The sequence below is a fragment of the Idiotropiscis lumnitzeri genome, chromosome 2 (genome assembly GCF_059441095.1).
Source record: "Idiotropiscis lumnitzeri isolate Australia: NSW breed Sydney's pygmy pipehorse chromosome 2, RoL_Ilum_1.0, whole genome shotgun sequence".
In the NCBI taxonomy this organism is placed as follows: domain Eukaryota; kingdom Metazoa; phylum Chordata; class Actinopteri; order Syngnathiformes; family Syngnathidae; genus Idiotropiscis; species Idiotropiscis lumnitzeri.
In genome coordinates, this window is record NC_142392.1 from 37178563 (window position 1) to 37184708 (window position 6146).

The following is a 6146-nucleotide window of genomic DNA, read 5'->3' on the forward strand; positions in this document are numbered from 1 at the left end:
GGCTGGCCTTCTCCGGCGGGCAGTCCCTCCGTCTCTCTCTCCGCTGGCATTCTTTTGTAATCTTGTCGGTGTGTGCGCGTGTATGTGCAAGTGTATGTGCGTGTATGTGCAGGTGTATGTATATGTCTCTGTGTGTGTATGCGTATGTGCATGTGCTCCGATCTCCAATTGTTCTGTCTTTCGGAATGTGTTTCTTTTGATAGCGTCTTTGTGAGTCCTCCAGTGCCCAATTTGGTATATTTCCCTCTACAGCCCATGTGGAGAATGTGCTTCGTCGTATTTGTCCATGAAGTGCTGTGAATGTGAGGGCAGCTCATGGAAATGCTATGTGTAGAGGTTATTTTAGATTCCATTAGTTTCTTCTTATTTTCGTTGTTCAACCTCTTCGTTTGGTGGCGAATAAAAACAACTTTTTAGGCGTGAACAAACACTGATGGTCGAAGCACGGCAAAAAGACCGTGTTGCTCCTTCGCCATCATCTTTATTTCTTCTTCAACCAAAAAACACTTTCTTCTTCGTGCATAACAGTAAATAAAGAATTGCGCCCTCTAACGTTGACACATTTCACTCCACAAATCAAAATAATTACAAAAGACAAAGAAATGTATAATTTCTTGTCACAAACATACAAATGGCAAAAAACAAATATTTGCAATCATTATCCACAAAAATATAAACATTTGTGAAATGGCGCTAACATTATTGTTGTTGATGTGCGGGTCTGGCCCAGCTTCCCTCCGGACAGGTCGACAGGCAAGGCTGGAGTGGTGATATAAAAAAAACTTCTGAGACACTCTGGTGGTTGGAAAAAGATTGTATTGGTGTCAAATTAGCTGATGCCAGAAGTTCCCCCAAAAAACAACAGTTGCGCTATGTTAGAAGTAGAAATGAAGAATTATGTTACAACGTATGGAAATACAAACATAAAATGTTGTTGGGTTTCTCACCTGTTTCACATTCTTCACTTTGCCAGCTTTCTTGTTTGTCACTTTTTCCTGTTTGCTTGTGTTTTGGGTTGCGATTTTTGATTGGCTCTCTTAATCACTGAGGTCAGCGTCGATCTGGAGGAACTCGTAATGTGTGCAAAAATATACTTTATTTCTAAAGCGCATTTCACGTAGATGGGTTTAAACTTGAATTGCTGTCTGTTTTGTTTTTTCAGCGTTACCAGTTTACATTAAGTACACTAAAGTCCATCAAAGGCTATTAATTACATAAATCCTACAATAAAGCATAACTTTAACTCTATTGATGAAAGTAAAGTTTAATTTAGGCTATTAAGTAACTCAGTGTTGGGCCTTCAATGCCTTCTCTGTTGGCCGAACATAATCAATAAAAAAAAATGATCAGAATCTTCACATTGATGTCATATTATAGCTGAGCGTTGTATTTTTAGGTGAGAGTTTTGAAACCAATCAGAATTCCGCTCGCTCGTGTTGCTGGGCAGGTTTCACAATATGGGGAGCGCGCATTATTCGTTCCAAGGCCTTAAGATGCAATTGTGCGTGTCATGAAATGGTACTAAATTTATATTTGCGACTATGTTGCACCTTTACGGTCACTGAGTGTCACAGTTGTCGCGCAGGGGGTCTCGCGAGATTGTTCATGCAAGCGGGGAGTTGTTGGAGTGGTATCGCCATTAAAACGTGTTACAAGACAAGAGCCTCGTTGCCATCATTTACATGGTGTCAGAAGTGAACTCGAAACAATGGCCAAGTTTAATCCCCCGACGGGTTTCCCCTTTGATAAGCCACGAGAGTGGCCGGACTGGAAGCAGCGATTTGTGAGATTCGGGACCGCCACGAAACTCGACAGAGAAGAGGGCGCGGTGCAGGTGAGCAGCCTGATATACGCCATGGGTAGCGAGTCCGAGAACATCTACAAGTCGTTTACATTCGACGAAGATGGACACAGAAATGACTTTGACCGAGTACTCGGCAAGTTCGATGACTATTTCGTGCCACGACGGAATGTGATACATGAACGCGCATGCTTCCACCAGCGCGCACAGCGGCCGGGCGAGAAGGCGGAGACTTTCATTCGGGTGTTGTACGAGCTCTCCGAACATTGTTACTTCGGCGCGACCCGAGAGGAGAACATTCGCGACAGGATTGTCGTGGGAATATTGGACAAGGAGGTTTCACGTTAACTGCAGCTGATAAACGACCTAACGCTGGCGCGGACGATTGAGACGGTCAGGCAGTGTGAGGAGGTAACGTCCCAAATTAGCATGCCAGGAGAAGCAGCTGGGATGGTACATGAGGTGACCAATAAATTTAAAAAGCGTACCAAGCAACACTTCAAGCAGAGGGAGAGCTGTTATGGACAATGTGGAAAATGTGGGAAAGCCAAGCAAAAATAAGGATGAAATGTTTCCTGCTAAGAAATCTACATGTAACTCGTGCAACAAAGTGTGACATTGGAGCAGAGTGTGTAGGAATAAAAAAGCGGCGGTGAGTGAAGTTACAGAGCAACCGGAGCAACAGCAACCGTATTTCCTTGGGTCAGTGAGAAAAGCAAATGGGACTTCACAGCAATGGGCCGTGAAGTTGTTGCTGGGATCTACCCCAGCAGAATTTAAAATTGACACAGGGAGAGATGTGAACGTCATCTGCGAACAGACCTACCGTTCGCTCACTCCCAAAACACAATTGCAGCCTGCTGACATTCCACTTGATAGTCCAGGTGGTGAATTGCAGTGCTTAGGTCTGATCCAAAGCACAGTTACCTATAAAGGCAAAACCTACCCTCTCGCAGTTTATGTTATTCGTGGTCGCACGGTGAATAACCTCCTCAGCCGGCCAATGTCTGTGAAAATTAGAATTAGAATTAGAAATCCCTTTATTGTCATTGTACTCAAGTGTGCAACGAGATTAGAGGGCTCCCCTTTCCAGTGCAAAACAACAATAATACAGACAAATATATAAATTAGATAAATAAATAAGAGAGTGCAAAGGAATTCAGTACTGAATAGGGTATATAAAAACACATCACAATGCTGTTCTGCAAGGTAAGGGTGTTCTCGTGTGTGTGTGAGAGTTCAGAATGGAGATGGCTCTCGGAAAGAAACTGTTTCTCAGTCTGAACCTGTGCGAATACAATTAAAAGACAACGCTCAACCATATGCCGTACACACAGCGCGACGTGTTCCTCTGTCCATGCTGCAAAAGGTGAAAGAAGAGTTATAGAGGATGGAATAAAATGGCATAATAGAGAGGGTTACGCAGCCCACTGACTGGTGTGCACCCATGGTGCCAGTCCTGAAGAAAAGCACAGGAAAAGCCCGCATCTGTGTCGACCTCAAAAGGCTGAATGAGGCTGTTAAACGAGAACGATACATTTTGCCCACAGCTGATGACATCATAGCAAAACTAAGCGGAGCTACAGTCTTTTCTTCCTTGGATGCAGCCAGCGGGTTCTTCCAGATACCCCTCCATCCAGACTGCTGTAGGCTCACAACATTCATCACTCGTTTTGGCTGCTTCAACTTTAAACGTCTCCCGTTTGGAATTACAAGTACACCAGAGATCTTCCAGAGAAAGATGATGGAGACTCGACAGGGCCTTGAAGGGGTTGAGGTCTTCATGGATGACATCCTGGTGTACGGGGCTACTGAGAAGGAGCATGACGACAACTTGGAGAAGGTGATGCAACGCATCCAGACTGCTGGCCTGAAGCTCAACAAAGATAAGTGTTCAATTAAACAGGACCAGCTGCGATTTCTTGGACACCTCATCGACAGGTCTGGCATCCGGCCAGACCCAGAGAAGGTGGAAGCTATACGGCAGTTGTCACGACCAGGTGATTTGAAAGAGCTGAAGAGGATATTGGGAATGGTCAATTACCGAGGAAGGTATATTCCAAACCTCTCAACGGTGGGTCAGCCAATGCATAAGCTTATGAGGGATGATGTGGTCTGGAGGCTCAACAAGCAGCTTTTTGAGAACATTAAGGAATTGCTAACAACTGCACCGGTGCTTGCCTACTACAATGTGGGGATGCCAACTGCTGTGTCGGCTGATGCGAGCAGTTATGGACTGGGTGGTGTGTTACTGCAACTCCATGGAGATCACTGGAAACCCGTAGCTTATTGCTCCCGAAGGCTAAGCGATGCAGAATCTCGCTACGCACAGATAGAAAAGGAAGCATTGGCTGGTGTCTGGGCGTGCGAGAAGTTTGACAGATACCTTAACGGACTGGAACAGTTCAAGTTGGTAACTGATCACAAGCCGCTTGTACCTCTCATCAACAATCGAAGCTTGGATAATGTACCCTTGCGTTGCCAGCGTCTTCTCATGAGACTAATGAGATTTAACCCTATCGCAGAATATGGTCCTGGGAAAACCCTGATTGTTGCGGACGTGCTGTCACGCAGTCCGCTACCTAACGCAAACACTGTAAACGAAACGCATAGCGATGTGGCCTGTTATGTGGCTAGTGTGGTGGAAGGGGTTGGAATTTAGTTTTAAATCAATATTAGAATTGAATTTTAAACCAATATAAACTCAAATTAGCAATCTGACTCCAATTTGTGACCTTACCCAACTCTCACTCATCCAACAATATGCGCGCTCGTTCTGCAATAGAAAGGTATCAGGAAGCCGGCATTTTCACGCACGAGTGGATTTATTCCCAATACACAAAACTACTACATGCACCTGGGTCTCGGGTCCCTCTCAATACAACTCTGTACGCCTCTGTTGCCACCAGCAGACGTACTCCTCATCCGAGTTGCCCAGTAATGATTCATACTATACAATATGCAAATGGCACAGAGGCAAAGGCATCCTGGCATGATTCTATTGGCTATGTGTATCCTGCAGTTAACTTTAGCTTGCTCTCGTTGGTCTTTCTCCCCTGAAGAATCACGTGGTGGCTCCTCCTAGTTGTGCTTGTTTCATCTCGTCTTCGCCCCCTCCTTGCGGCTATCACCATCTGTCCTGAAACATTCCATTCTTGCACCTTCTCGCAACCCCTACTCTGTTCCGCTCCACCAGTCACACGCCCAGCATTCCACAGTCTCACACCCCCCACACAAAGGATGCAGCAACATACCATGAACTATGCCAGGCTCCAACTCTTACATTCCTTTAAAGGGATCCCGGCATCTACAGGCAAGTTGGAGGAAATTAGGGTAGCGACAGCCGCTGACCCCGAACTTCAATGTGTTGCAGGACTAATAGAGAGAGGATGGCCTGAGCACATCAGTAAAGGGCCAGTAGTTGCTAGAGCATATGTTCAAGTTAAATCAGAACTGTCAGTGCATGATTGCCTAATTCTGAGAGGGTGTAGGATTGTTGTGCCACGATCAATGAGAGGGGAAGTACTTCAGAAAGTTCATGAGGGACATCAAAGCCTCATCAAATGTAGACAGAGAGCGGGTTCATCCGTGTGGTGGCCCGGACTTTCATCGGAAATATGCAAGCTCGTGGCATCATGTCAAGTGTGCTACGAAATGAGAAGAACTCAACAAAAGGAGCCACTCCTATCCACACCGCTTCCGGAGCGACCTTGGAAGAGCGTAGCCATGGACATCTGTGAATTTAAACAACATAACTACCTTGTAATCTCGGATTACTACTCAAGGTTTATTGAAACATTACACCTGCCATCTACAACGAGTGCACAAATAATACAAAGTTTGAAAACCGTTTTCGCTAGATTTGGCATTCCAAGTGAGATAGTGAGCGACAATGGTCCCCAGTTTACAAGTGCTGAATTCAAGGAGTTCGCGAAGCAGCTCGACTTCCAACACTACACGTCCAGCCCTCATCATCCAAAAGGAAATGGACATGCAGAAAGAGCAGTGCAGACAGCTAAGAGGATCCTGAAGCAGGAGGACCCTGTCATGGCGCTCATGTGTCATCGAGCTACTCCCTGTTCCACGACAGGCTACAGCCCAGCTGAGCTGTGGATGGGGAGGAAAAATAGAACGACACTTCCAACACTGGAGGAGAACCTCAAACCTAAGTGGCCCAGCAGGACAGTTGTGGAGGAGTCAGATAAGAAGGAAAAGGCGAAACAGGCTCACTACTTCAACCGTCCCCATGGAGCCAGAACTTTGCCTTCTTTACGTCCAGGTGACCAAGTGCTTTCCAAATTGGATCACGAGAAGTCATGGTGTTTGCCAGCTGTGGTTTCATGCG

General features: G+C 45.8%; 1 protein-coding gene across 1 annotated transcript in view; it reads left to right on the plus strand.

The window, feature by feature from the left end:
• The window catches only part of LOC148342459 (uncharacterized), a 299864-nt gene that overhangs the window by 120359 nt on the left and 173359 nt on the right, over window positions 1-6146 (plus strand). The gene's annotated exons all lie outside the window — the stretch shown is intronic.